General features: G+C 35.6%; 2 protein-coding genes across 6 annotated transcripts in view; one reads left to right on the forward strand and one right to left on the reverse strand.

Moving 5' to 3' along the window:
- LOC117236595 overlaps positions 1 to 10,465 on the reverse strand; it is a 77,867-nt gene extending 67,402 nt beyond the window's left edge. For 3 of the 5 annotated variants that reach the window (XM_033499690.1, XM_033499687.1, XM_033499691.1), the window contains exons 1-2: positions 10,306 to 10,456; positions 9,745 to 10,014 (exon numbers count right to left, since the gene is read on the reverse strand). The gene's annotated coding sequence lies outside the window, so the exon portion shown is untranslated. Of the gene's footprint in view, positions 1 to 9,744; positions 10,015 to 10,266 lie in introns of all 5 variants that reach the window. The other 2 variants (XM_033499688.1, XM_033499689.1) reach the window with 2 other exon arrangements.
- The window catches only part of LOC117236599 (midasin), a 144,049-nt gene that overhangs the window by 83,517 nt on the left and 45,253 nt on the right, over positions 1 to 15,279 (forward strand). The window lies entirely within an intron of this gene.

Genomic DNA, 15,279 nt, shown 5'->3' on the forward strand with positions numbered 1-15,279 from the left:
AACTGTCGTCAACGTTAGAGATATTACTTTATAATATATTACACAATACAATATAATATATATTATATCATATTGCATAGTCTAATATATGTAATATACAATATATATTATATCGTATAGTACACATACTACATATAGTAGTATGTATAGTATGTATACTATACAACATAATATTTATTCATCATTTAATCATCTGTCAGCTATCGTCAACGTTAAAGATATTACTATATAATATAATATACAATATAGTATGTACTATATACATATAATTTAATAACATACAATATAATATAATATACAATATATATTATATCGTATAGTATACATGGTATATATAGTAGTATATATAGTATATATACCATACAAAATAATAGTATATATACCATACAAAATAATAGTATATATACTATACAATATAATAGTATATTATAATAGTATAATATAATAGTATAGCAAAGTATAGTATATATACTATACAATATAATGTATACTGCACAGTATAGTATATATACCATACAATATAATATATACTGCAAAGTATAGTATATACTATACAATGTAATGTATACTGCACAGTATAGTATATATTCTATACAATATAATATCTATTGTATAGTATATTATATACAATAGAAGAACTTTATATATAATATCTCTTTATAGAGATACAACTGCTTAATTCTACTTTATTCCATACCTGTGAGAACAATTGCACAATAGTAACATTAAAGATACCTGGAGAAAGATGTAACATGTGGTAATTTGAATGGCGTTAGACAGAACGAATGGCGGGAATTTCAAGACGAAATCTGAGACGTCGAATATTCGAGAAGTTGTAAGAAAGTACAAGTAAAACATATATTCAGCGAAATGAAATGCTTGTCCAGACGTTTCAGTGGACCAACATTGTTAAAAAATGCGAGGAAATTTATGAACGCGATAGATCAATGAAAACGGTAAAACGGAGAGAAATGACCACAAAATTTTCCTTCGTAAATATAAATTAAAAGATCAGAAGGTGAATTTACATGGCTCTGAAAAAGTAAAACACGTTAGAAGCAAAAGTACAGCAGTTGTAACATTGTCACGAGTGTCGTCCACTCAATTAATGTCGCGAATTAAATTTTCCAATTGTCACAAAAACCGTAAAGAGAAGATCAATTGAAAAATCACAGAACAGATACACAATACTTCCCAATGAATAATTCGAAAAAAAGAAAAAAAAAAAAGAGACAGCGGTGGAAGTATAATAATGACAAACTACATGAAACTGCTAACTAAATTTCACCGAACACTGCGGTTTCCCATCAAATCATCGGAAAATAAACAAACGGGCCTGGCATAAATTACGCGAAACGCTTTTCCACGAATTTAATGGCTGCGTGTCGTATTAACGAGAGGAACGTTAGTTTGCTTCTGTCGTTCACCTTGCCAAGTTGTTATTTCCACGACATATTAACGCGCCGCAATGTGAAGGCTGTCGCAATAAACCGCGATCTCGTTTTTCGTGTGCTTCGTTTTTCCCTTTTCACGAATTTTTCTCTCTGTCTTTTTTTTTCTCGGCGTCATGATCCGGCTTGAAACGAAAACCGGAAAAATCATCGCAACCACGATGAACAGGAACGCGGCGAATAAAGAGACAGACAGATTGGTGGAATCGTTATTTGCTTGGTCGACGAGGATCTGCAGTGTCAACGACATTGTTAGATTAAGTTTTATCGTTCAGTTGAAATGTTATCTTTGATAATATTCGTCTCGTACGAAAGTTCTATTCAATCGATCAATTTAGATTGTAATATGATACAATGGAATACGCAACGTAATACACCGACAGGAACATCTTTTCTGTATGAAAAGAGACGCGTTTGATAAAATTTGAAGAATTTGCGAATGAAGAAAATTTGAAGAAGATTTGAGGAAATTTGAAGAAATTTTGTAGAATAATATCAAGCAGATAATGTGAGGAAACTCTAGAAAGAAAGATGAACTGTATTAAAAATATTTTAATTATGAAAACTAAATAACTGAAATACAATGTAAATTTTGTAGAATATTTCTAATATCAAGCAGATAGTGTGAGGGAACTTTAGAAAGAAAGATGAACTGTATTAAAAATATTTTAATTATGAAAACTAAATAACTGAAATACAATGTAAATTTTGTAGAATATTTCTAATATCAAGCAGATAGTGTGAGGGAACTTTAGAAAGAAAGATGAACTGTATTAAAAATATTTTAATTATGAAAACTAAATAACTGAAATACAATGTAAATTTTGTAGAATATTTCTAATATCAAGCAGATAGTGTGAGGGAACTTTAGAAAGAAAGATGAACTGTATTAAAAATATTTTAATTATGAAAACTAAATAACTGAAATACAATGTAAATTTTGTAGAATATTTCTAATATCAAGCAGATAGTGTGAGGGAACTTTAGAAAGAAAGATGAACTGTATTAAAAATATTTTAATTATGAAAACTAAATAACTGAAATACAATGTAAATTTTGTAGAATATTTCTAATATCAAGCAGATAGTGTGAGGGAACTTTAGAAAGAAAGATGAACTGTATTAAAAATATTTTAATTATGAAAACTAAATAACTGAAATACAATGTAAATTTTGTAGAATATTTCTAATATCAAGCAGATAGTGTGAGGAAACTTTAGAAAGAAAGATGAACTGTATTAAAAATATTATAATTATAAAAACTAAATAATTGAAATACAATGTAGATTTTGTAGAATATTTCTAATATCAAGCAGGTAGTGTGAGGAAACTTTAGAAAGAAAGATGAACTGTATTAAAAATATTATAATTATAAAAACTAAATAATTGAAATACAATGTAAATTTTGTAGAATATTTCTAATATCAAGCAGATAGTGTGAGGAAACTTTAGAAAGAAAGATGAACTGTATTAAAAATATTATAATTATAAAAACTAAATAATTGAAATACAATGTAGATTTTGTAGAATATTTCTAATATCAAGCAGGTAGTGTGAGGAAACTTTAGAAAGAAAGATGAACTGTATTAAAAATATTATAATTATAAAAACTAAATAATTGAAATACAATGTAAATTTTGTAGAATATTTCTAATATCAAGCAGATAGTGTGAGGAAACTTTAGAAAGAAAGATGAACTGTATTAAAAATATTATAATTATAAAAACTAAATAATTGAAATACAATGTAGATTTTGTAGAATATTTCTAATATCAAGCAGGTAGTGTGAGGAAACTTTAGAAAGAAAGATGAACTGTATTAAAAATATTATAATTATAAAAACTAAATAATTGAAATACAATGTAAATTTTGTAGAATATTTCTAATATCAAGCAGATAGTGTGAGGAAACTTTAGAAAGAAAGATGAACTGTATTAAAAATATTATAATTATGAAAACTAAATAATTGAAATATAATGTAAGCAAATGATTCGGTTCAAAGATAGTGATTATTGCCTCTACTTTATTCATTAATTCATTAAACTAATTTGTACGATTCGTTAAAATTGAAACAGCGTTAATGCAAATCGATTAAAGCGTTCTAATGTGCCGGAACGTTGGTGCAAGTGGAAATGTTTGGCGAAACAGCGACAGTAAAAGCGGCAACGTTAAATCTAACAAGGTTGTAATTCTCGTCCCATAAATTTCGCCGCGTCTTCGCTCTGAATTTCGAATGGCTCGGTTATTTCCATGGCTAACTGCGTTTCGTTCCTGTCCGTGTTATCTAACGTCGCCTATAAACCGTTAAACCTTCCTGTTGTTCCCCCCTTTTTTTTGTTTTCGTTAGTCGTCGAACCTGTTAGTCGTCGGTGAAATATCAGATTACTTTTTAACGGAGAATTATTTTTCCTCGTGGACGTTCTCGAGAATGTTAGGTGCGAAGGTTGCTCGTCTAACTCCGTGTTACAGAATATTATTAAAATTTTAGAAAAGCAATAAATGTCCAGATAATGAAATTTTCTAGTAATAAAACAATACATCCGATATTTACTGAAATATACTTCAATGTGTCATAAATAAATTACGTTGAAATTAAAAAATATATTGCTCGTCGTAACAAGTCCCGGGGACTCTATTTTTTCAATCGCGAATTTGCATGAATATTATCCGCAGCCTGCTTACGACGTTTCCACAGTGAAATAATTCTTTGCCCAAGTTGCATCTGCTCGTTTAATTTAATTATTAAAATTAATTATTCTGCTCTGTAAAAATACAAATTTTAAATGAACGTGCACTGTTTACCGACCGATGTTAAAGTCAAAATACACTTGGAAACTGTAGAAAATCGCTAACAGCGACGGCTTAATTATGCATTGAAAAGAGCAATTCCGCGCGATATTCTACGTCATAGGAGACAAGCTCACATTCTTGCCACTCGACTGCGCCCTCCAGCTCCATCTGATGGCGTTCCTCGCTTATTAGACCCACGGGGTGTAAAGAATCCTTTCGTTCCTCCAATTTCGCTGAGTTCGCCTTCGTTTTCCCAGTGATGAACACACCTAAGTGAGAAACTTTTTCGGCAGAAAGAACTTAATCAACCGGCGAGATAAACTTTTTCTTATTTAACTAGTTTTTATTTAACTCAGCTCGTCATACTCAGCTCGTCTGGTTGGCAAACTATGGATCAGATGGGAAATGATTTTCCATTTATATCTTCCATGTACACTCCGTCTCATAAGTTTATTTTATTATAGCCGCTATTAGGCCATTTCTCAGGTTTGGTACATCAGATTGTTACATGTGAACTATCGTCTTTTTTTTTTTAAGTTTGCTTTTGAAGTTGTTTTTTTAAATACGAGGAAATTTACTACGAATCGGTACATTCGATGTTCAGAAGATTTTTGACAGCAACGTGAAACTTGGTTACCGCCACGTTCACGTACAGTCGGAATATTCGTGCGATCTCCTTACGCGAACTTCGACTTGGAAGAAGCGCGACGAAGCTTTCTGGAAACGTAAAATTAGCATTTGGGGAAGATTAAAGATCTAATCCACTCGAGCAGTTTCTTCACGCGTAAATTGTCTTCGAGAGATTTATAAACGTAGGGACCGTAATAGCTCCGTTTAAGATTCTCGAATTTTAAAATCCAGTCTTGCGGATTTAGAATAACGAAACAAAGTAGTCCTTGAAACAGTTCGAAAAATTGAATGATTTGGAGAATTTAATTTTAACATTTAATATGCATCGACGTAAGAAACGTAGAACGCAACAACTAGCCCAAATGATCAAAAGCAAATAGTCAATCGATTAGAGTCTTGTGTTTATAGAAAGTTATAATCCAACATATCTGTACATAGAAAAAGAGCAACACATTTACAGGAATTTCAATAACACAATAAATTACAGTAATTATAGAGGGTGGTTGGTAACTGGTAGTACAAGTGGAAAGAGGGTGATTCTACGCGAAAAAAGAAGTCGAAAATGTAGAATAAAAATTTTTCGTTTGAGGCTTTGTTTTCGAGAAAATCGACCTTGAATTTTCGCTCGCTACGCGTGCGGTACGTTATAACGGATCTCACTGTAGATCGTTCTCTCGATAGAAAAATTAAAAAAGAAAATTGTTATTCTAAAATTGTTCATAGCGTGCATGGAACTGAATAACAACAAATGAACAACAAAATGAATGCCAAAATTAATCGAAATATTAGATAGAAAAGAAATGAATTTTACTATCGAAACAAAAGTTGACGATTATTGTTATAATAACTCGAACGAAATGATAATTCTTAAGATTCTCAGAATAATTTTTTAACGATTGTTTAGATTTAAATTAGACTTAAATTTTTTGATACTTAGTCCCAATACTTATGGAAGATGATGTATTGAGTTGGCAACCAAGTGATTGCGCATTTTGTCATTAGGTTAGGTTAGATTAGGTTAGGTTAGATTAGGTTAGATAAGGTTAGATTAGATTAGATGAGGTTATGTTAGGTTAGGATAGGTTAGGTTAGTAGCAAAATCTAAAGAGTCGCTTGATTATCGGAAAGTTGGAAAATTTCGCGTTTCGATAGCCTTTTGCTTTTCATGGAAATGTATTTCGCGAGATATGTACTCGAACGTTAGCGCTTTTACGTACTCTGTTTTACTAGAAATAATGCAAAGCTTTCGGCTTGCTGAATTAATTCACTTAAAATGAAAACTTGCGTAAAAGGGTACAGGGTTGGTGGCTGGGCACTTAAAACTTTCAAATAAATTGCGGAAGTTGTACCGTTTTATTTTAATTCCAATTTTAAAGTGCATTTCAAACGCGCCAGCCTATTTCAAATTCTCTTGCACACACTTCGAATAATACGATCGATATTTTTGTACATTCGATTACGTCTCGATTAGACCTTTTTAAACTTATTTTGGCTTTTTAATTACTAAAAAATAATAAAATATCATCGTCCATCGATCAAGAAATTCCCTCGTCCAACAGATACTATCGATTTCTTTGAAACAAGAAATTAATTCTTCTACGTATACCAATGCAAATGAATGAATTTTACAGTAATTCTATAATTCTACGAAATTTCTGAAAATAAATTCTTCAATTATTCAATATACGTAGAACAGTTTCAGAAGAAGATAGGTTAGAAAGAATGGGGCTCGGCCCATCAAATTCCATCGGCTTCCTTGAAACAACACACAATGGCTGAAGCTCGGAGATATCGAGTGGCAACGACCTAATGGCTTAATGCCGCCACGATTATTAGTTAAGGGTTAATTATGACAAACGCGTGCTCGCTCTCTTAAGTTCGATTTGAAGCCTAATTAGCGCAGAGTGCTCTTGCAATCGAATTTGTGGCGGGCCTGGAAAATTGTTTCAAAGGTCTGAAGCTGCGTTTCAACCCGCGATGACACACTTTCCCAAGTCAAAAACCAATCGAACGTTGGCCCGACTCTGTATGGCGTTGAATACTTTGAAAGGGAAATAAGAAAAAGGATAACGAGGCCCATTTGCGAATCCAGGCGTTTCTCAAATCCTCCATTTCCATTTCCATGGCTCGTAATCGGATTTACACTTCTTCTTTTTTTTTTTGCTCCATAGTATCAAATAAAGCAGACAGTTGTTTCAACGTCGATTACAAATTAATACAACGAACAGTATAAATGAATTAGTGATGATAGGTTATGTATAAATAAATAGGTAAATAAATATAAATAAATAGGTTATGTTCTTTGTCAGCCCTAACCTCTACTTTCGTTTCGAACTATTAGTAACCTCGATAATGTTCGTATTTATGTTCGTTTCAACGAATGTAAAATAATCCTCAAACGAAATATCAAGTTTTCCTTTTTAAGAATTTTATTAATTATATTTGGCTGATCGTAAATTTAATTTAACAAGAAGAAGAGCCGCAGTTTGCCACTGCCTGCAATGTACATAACGATATATTCCAATCTCTAATTAATATGGATTAATATGTATTTGGTGGGAATTCATTTCGCAAAGTCAACAACCCATGATGGTCTATCGTAACAAAAGCTTCCACAGGAATTCGAAACAATGGCGTATACTATCTTCATTCTAAATACATAAATTCTTTTTTCTTACTGCAGACGTAAGACTCGGTAAATCGACTTATTCCATTCTTCTTTTCCATTTATGAAACGTAAGACTCTTTCCTTGGTATTTGCCCCTTAAATAGGAGCTTTCAGTTTTTACCAAAGGCAATTCAATCTCGTTCCCTTTTCTTCGTTCTTCGTAGGCGAAAAAATGAAATTCTTTTAATCTCGCGAAGGAAGCGTAACACGTTTTAGTTAGAACAATGTTTGATCGATCGTTTAAGGAAATTTTGTATGGTCGATACGAGAGAATGTTCCAATATTCAGTAGGTTTAATATCGAAAACCGTGTCAAGCATTCGACAGTCGAAGAAAGAAAATCGTGATCAAGATGAAAGAGGCAGCGTTTCATTTTACGTAGAAATATATATACCGTTGGACTTTCCTTCTCTGCTATCTAAATGAGGAGCAGTATCACAGCCGGATAACCAGAATGAGAAGAGAAATTTACTTTTACATACAGAAAGCTGGGTAGCAAGAAAGCTGACTAAAACTATTACTTTTACTGTGAAAAGGAAAAGTAGACAAATTAGAAATTAATAATTACATTATATAACAACGAGTAGTTACATTCGTTGCAATGTTTTCTATTTATAAAAATTACAAAATTCCAATTGTAATAACGTTACAAATTCTTGGATATTTCATATGGTGAAACTGTCGAAGATTGCTTTCAAATTTTTCTTCTAAGGTTTACGTTCTTGCAAACAAATATATTTTTTTTTAATTATAAAACTCGACCAATGACTTTGACTAAGTCGCTAATTCTATAAATCATAACGATCAACGTTATTGCAAGGAATTAACTTAAAAAAGAGAAATCTCTTACAACATGGAACACCAATCAACCATGATTTATATTCACGGAAAAGGGAAAAATTCGATTACGTTTCTCGTGGCAGAGTGAAAAACGCTGATCGTCTGTCATCCTTCTTTTCAGTGGAAATTCTTTCATAGAAAATTCTATTAAGGTAGAAACGCCGTTGCTACAGTCGGCGTTCGAAACAGCAGCGAAGCTTGATTTTCCAAAATCCGGTTACAGTTTCTAAGAGGCTGTAATCAACCGAGAATTTAATTCTCACAGCCGAAGAGAAAAGGATTTACGATTAATACGAAACACCTAACGAACCGACATTTTTCAACGTTCTCTCGACCAAACAAAATCTCGTATTACGAACAGCTTTACAAACAACAGTAATTTGTGGCCTTAGGCATGTACACAGTCTCTGAATCAAACAAAAAGAAAAAACACTCAAATACGTACTGTCGAGAGATATAAGTAAAATTGAAAGAATTTGCATATGAAACATTTTTCTAAAATAATTCAATTGTACCATTTATGACCATTGTTCGTAAAAGTCGTATAAAACCGACTATCCTTGAAAGTGGCGTGGCTCTAGCAGATGTACGATATAAGCCACGATAAATCACAGACATGTGTTAAACTTCCACATCCTCGTATTTCAATATTCCATACTGTACATTTAAATAGCCCAACATCTATCATCCCGTCACTCTATGTTTCTCAAAATATGGTAAACGGTCCTCCTGGAATGATCATCGAAATACGATCAGAAATACCGAGAGCTATCCAAATTGAGCGTCAAACAAAATACGCAAAATTAAGAATAAATGAAATTAACCGTCAACAACTCCCTTAGATGTTGGCGCGTGCGTGGAGTCGCGTAAAACGCCACCCAAATCAAAGGGTAAACAAAAGAAACTGGCGATGAATGTCGAATCAACCCAAAACGACTGATAACGTTGACTATCTTAAACATTGTACGGATTTTCGGCGAAAATACTGGGAACCGCGATAGATCGAGTCCTATTTCGCCATAGAAGGTTCAGTTTTTGTCAAATGTATCGTCTCAGGGCGATTGTACCTGAAGTCATCCGCGCTGTTGAACAAGTATATTCTATGAATCATGGTAAAAAGGCAGGAAAACGCGAGTGAACCGTGAACGCGTGCACGGAATCCCATAGAAACACGCGGCGCCTAAAAGCGAGCACCAGCTGCAAAATGGGTGGATGGGCGTTTGATCGTCCCAATTAACAAGGCGCTACGCAACCTGAACGAAAAAGAAAAAAAACGCTAATAAAGCATTAACCCAGATAACCACGCAATCTGGCATCTTGCTGGAAAGAGAAGAAGCGGCGAAACTCGTTCTCTTAGGGATCCTCACCCGGTCCAGTCTAAGAACCAGTCGCTTGCTGCGGGACTTAAATCCAACCGCGAGCCTGATCACCGGTCCTCTCATCCCCCTAGTGTCACGTCTTCTCCGGGGGTGTGTCTCCGTGAAAATTCACCATATTTACTACGACAAGTATCACCACCCCCTACCAACCACCACCACTTTCACAACCACTACCACTTTTCTTGCCACCACTACCGGTCTTCACCACCGCCACCACGTTTCTCACTGGTCAATGAAACTTTTGTCTCCGTGTGTCATCTGTACAACATGTACATATGTATGTGTGTGTGTGTGTATATATATATATATATATATATATATATATTTGTACGAGCCGTCCGCAGGTCAAAGTGGTTAACTCCTCTTTCTCAAACTTTTTACATTTCAATGGCAAATCACTGGTGCGCGAACGATGCTTATCTCATATAGTTCCATTTGTTTCCTCGCGGAGTTAACCGATTTCGTAGCTAAACGGCTCATATATGTATATATATATATATATATATTTACATGTATAATTGATTATACGATAACGCGACAGATACGAACGTGTGGGAAGCTGAGTATGTTGTAAATGCGAGGGTGTGTAAGAGGGTAAGGAGAAAGAAAATAGACACGAACGAGGATACAGAGAGAGCGAGAGATCGCGATTCTGGCCTCCTGCGGTACTCTCGGCTCGGGGTGCGAGAGAGCACTGAGTTCCGAGTGGATGGAGCCCCTGATACTGAGGGTGCACAGGCCGAGAGAGAGAGAGAGGGACAGAGAGAGAGAGGGATGTTGGGACGACGGAAGCGTCCGCTCGGTGGAATCGACGCGCGCGCGTATTTCGAGCGTGTTCTCGGTGTTGTTTCGCGAGCGCGTTTTAGGGGTGGGAAAGTGGGGTTGGCAGAGAGATACCGATGGTTCGTCGAGTGGCACTCGGGGCCTCGAACCCGACGTCGTCCTGCGCCAGAAATTCTGACGCCTTCGGTTATAGCCGATCCGCTTTTGTTAAGAATACCACCGCGTGAATACGTACGAGGGTGAAGGTGAGCGACGAGAGCGATTTTCGGGCTGCGTGCTTTCGCCGTTGCTCGTCGACTTGGTTTGCAGTGGCTCGTGGAAATATTTGAACAGTTAGCAGAGAAAATTTCTATGTACGTATGTAGTACGCGCGTTATATAAGACGTTCTACAATTTTCTACAGAAACGCTTCGCACACAGACATTGTTTGATGTGGTAAGAACATTTCTGTACGTTGATTTGTAGCTTCTTTAGGCGTTGAGTAAATTTCCGATGCGTAGAGCAGACAAAGTTGCAGGTAATACATGTGCAAGTGTTGGAGCAATTATCAGAGAAAATTTGCATGTGCGTTGTATAATTCAATTGGATGGGAGAATTTCTGTACGTGGATTTTGAAGAAGGCCAAGCGGAAGCTATCGGACCGATCGACTTGATCTATCGCGCTCGGTTCCACATGCCAGCGGCGTTACTTCCGCCGCTGACACGAGGGGATCACACTTTTTGCTCGGGTCTCTGATTGTCCCGAAAGAGGTGGAAACGGCACCAAGTGAATTAGAATGGGGGCTCGCGGCTCGAAATATTCGTCTTGGCTCGGTCGACGTGAAAAATTAACGGCACGTAGAATACCAGCGCACGAGAGATATTTTTCAGCGGAACAGGCATCTGGAACGTCTTATTATTAGACTGTAGGCTGTGGGGTTAACGTTCACGACGACGACGACGATTCACCGAGCAAAAATGAAGAATTAATCAAGTTCTCGGGCCAAGTCGCGATCTCGGTCCTCCTGTTTCGCTGTAATTCCACTAACATTATTAGCGAACTTTCGCAACTCAGGGCGCTGCACGCTGCGTCTAATACCAGGCTTTTCAGGCTACCAGACCGCATCCAATAGAAAGAGATTTCTCACGTTTCGCCAATAGTTAGCTTCATCGGCAGTCGAAGAACGCACCGACATCGGCCTTTCTATATGCAACTAACTAATTCTTCTAATTAAAAGATCTATACACTATGGAGCTGTTCTATATTCAAAATTTTGTTCGCATGTTTTTCTAAATTGAGATGTCTGTGGTATCCTTTCATCGACTAAATGCACATGACATTGGTATCGATTTCGCTTGAAACAGTAAAACACGGCGAGAAGAAAAACGAAGCGGATTTCGCTTAGTTTCGGGGATATTTGAGTGCATTGATTAAAATTGCACGGCTCCCATATACCGGGTGGCCCACTTCACTCGTACACCTTAAATATCCGTTTAACATTGGAAGAAAAGAACTATTTCGCACATCCTACCGATTCTGTGTATTCGCGAACAAATTACAATACTTGCACACTTCCCATATACCGGGTGGCCCACTTCACTCGTACACCTTAAATATACGTTTAACATTGGGAGAACAGAGGGCTATTTCGCGCATCCTACCGATTTCGAGTATTCGCGAACAAGTTAATATAATTGCGCGCCTCCCATATACTGGGTGGCTCATTTCACTCGTACACCTTAAATATCCGTTTAACATTGTATTTCGGCATCGTACCGATTCTTAGTATTCGCGAACAAGTTAATATAATTGCGCGCCTCCCATATACTGGGTGGCTCATTTCACTCGTACACCTTAAATATCCGTTTAACATTGGAAGAAAATATCTATTTCGCACATCTTACCGATTTCCAGTATTCGCGAAGAAGTTAATATAATTGCACACTTCCCATATACCGGGTGGCCCACTTCACTCGTACACCTTAAATATACGTTTAACATTGGAAGAACAGAGGGCTATTTCGCACATCCTACCGATTTCCAGTATTCGCGAAGAAGTTAATATAATTGCACACTTCCCATATACCGGGTGGCCCACTTCACTCGTACACCTTAAATATCCTTTTAACATTGGAAGAACAGAGGGGTATTTCACACATCGTACCGATTCTTAGTATTCGCGAATAAGTTACTATAATTGCACACTTCCCATATACCGGGTGGCCCACTTCACTCGTACACCTTAAATATCCGTTTAACATTGGAAGAAAATATCTATTTCGCACATCTTACCGATTTCCAGTATTCGCGAAGAAGTTAATATAATTGCACACTTCCCATATACCGGGTGGCCCACTTCACTCGTACACCTTAAATATACGTTTAACATTGGGAGAACAGAGGGCTATTTCGCGCATCCTACCGATTTCGAGTATTCGCGAACAAGTTAATATAATTGCGCGCCTCCCATATACTGGGTGGCTCATTTCACTCGTACACCTTAAATATCCTTTTAACATTGGAAGAACAGAGGGCTATTTCGCGCATCGTACCGATTCTTAGTATTCGCGAATAAGTTACTATAATTGCACACTTCCCATATACCGGGTGGCCCACTTCACTCGTACACCTTAAATATCCGTTTAACATTGGAAGAAAATATCTATTTCGCACATCTTACCGATTCTGAGTATTCGCGAACAAATTAAAACAAAACCGCGTAAGGTAGGTTAGGTTTGCCGCGTGTTGACGATTAACAAGCCCTTCCTCCGCCATAGTACCAGATATTTAAAGATCTCCTGTTGGAATAACAATAAATTAATAATAATGAAACGAATGTTCGTGATTCTACGGTAACACAATTATCGTGACTGTGCTCACAGTACGTCGTTCGACACTCTAAATTCTCGAATGGTAAATCGCGTGTCAAGAGTAGTTTACGAGTAAGAAATGGTCCAGCTAATAGGTTAAAGGACGATTTAGCTGGATGCAATATACGAGGCTACTCGTTGGTTTATGTTATAGCAAACCAATAGTAGAATCTGGCCGCAGTATCTACATTATCTAGAACAGGCAGGCCAGCAGCTGAAACTGTGTATACAAGCAAGAGCCTTAGTATGCAGTTTCTGCTGAACATTGTATCCTGCTTGACTGTACGCGAACTTGCGTAGAAACGACGTCACAACATCTATTCTATGTCCTGGATAACATGGATATTATCTGCTTGTTTTCCGTGTATGTAGTTTCGATTTATGGATACAGCTTATGACAAAATTAGGGCAACTTTTGGAGTAACAATTATTCGCCATTACGTTAACTTTAGTTACGAAATTACGAGAGATTTGCAATAATTCGCGGTTAAACTTGTTTAATATTTTTCTGTATCCATTGAACGTTACAATTCTCGATTTTCGTTAAGTTTGTAGAGAACTGAAAGATCACACGACCTAGGAATAACTTCATTTTTTTAACTATCATAGTAAAATATAATAGTCGTTAAATTAGTTGATGGAATCATTTTGGCGCGAAAATTAACGCATTTAATGGTAGTGCGCTGATGTTCTCATAATCCTGCGCCATAAGCATAAGCCGCGTGCTAAATCCTATCATAACAGGTTAAGCCTCGAATAATACGAAACTCGACTAATACCATACACTGTAAATGATATCTGCCAATTTTACATTAAATATACATAGAGTGTAGTTAAAATAATTACACCACAATTGTTGCCTTATGCGCGCAATAATAACAATTTGTTCGATGGACGAAATTTACCTAATAGCCGTAAATTAATAATCGAGGGAAGAGACTTTATAGCGAGCGTTACGGAAGAAATGGTAAAACGGGGGGAATATCGTAGCATTTGCTCAAACAATTTATCGTTGACCTACTTGATACTAATAACTAAAGTAAAACGATACTAATGGTTGGGAATTCGTGCATAGATTATTAGCAAAAGATATTAGGCGAATAAAGAAACCGATGGAACTATGGCACGTATTTATATGGTAAAACGGTAATTTCGCGCGGACCATCTGTTTCAAATGTCAGTCGTAGATTTCGCGTATCTGTGCGTGTCATTCGCCATGGAGCTTTGCCCGTACGTCGAAACACAAAACTTGGCACTGCTCTTACGTTTGCAATTTAATTAAATTTATATAGAATAAATAAATATCAATTAATATAATTAATTTACAACTTTAGTCTAACCGCTATTGCTGGCACTAAATTAATCATTACTAATATTTTTTTCTAAATTTAACTTTCATTAATTATTTAAATCTAATTATTAAAATAATATTAATTTTTAATTTAAAATTATTATTTATAAATACAAAAATATAATTAATTAAAAAATCATTATAAAATTTATTTTATATTATTAATATTATTAATCCTTTTAAAATCAAAATTTAACATTCAATGGATTCTCGCAACAAAAACAAATTATTGCCACGTACGTCGTGTTAAATATAAATCGTCTGTGGTCATAAACGAAGAATGAGAGACACTTGGTGCGATTCAATCAAAACGTCGATACATTTATCGTATCTTCAACAATTTGCAAAGATACGATAGAGAGGAAGAAGAAGAGGAGAAGAGAGAGATGAAGAAGAGCTTCAGAATGACAACATTTTTAAATCAAACGATAGCTTCTGAAACTTGTAGCTAGCTACTGGAAATTGTAATATTTTGTATTATTTTAACGACGATGAGGAGAATTTATTTCTTCAATTTCCACAATGTAATCTGCCTGACA

This window comes from Bombus vosnesenskii, unplaced genomic scaffold (genome assembly GCF_011952255.1).
Source record: "Bombus vosnesenskii isolate JDL3184/JDL3185 unplaced genomic scaffold, Bvos_JDL3184-5_v1.1 scf7180000013349, whole genome shotgun sequence".
NCBI classification, from domain to species: domain Eukaryota; kingdom Metazoa; phylum Arthropoda; class Insecta; order Hymenoptera; family Apidae; genus Bombus; species Bombus vosnesenskii.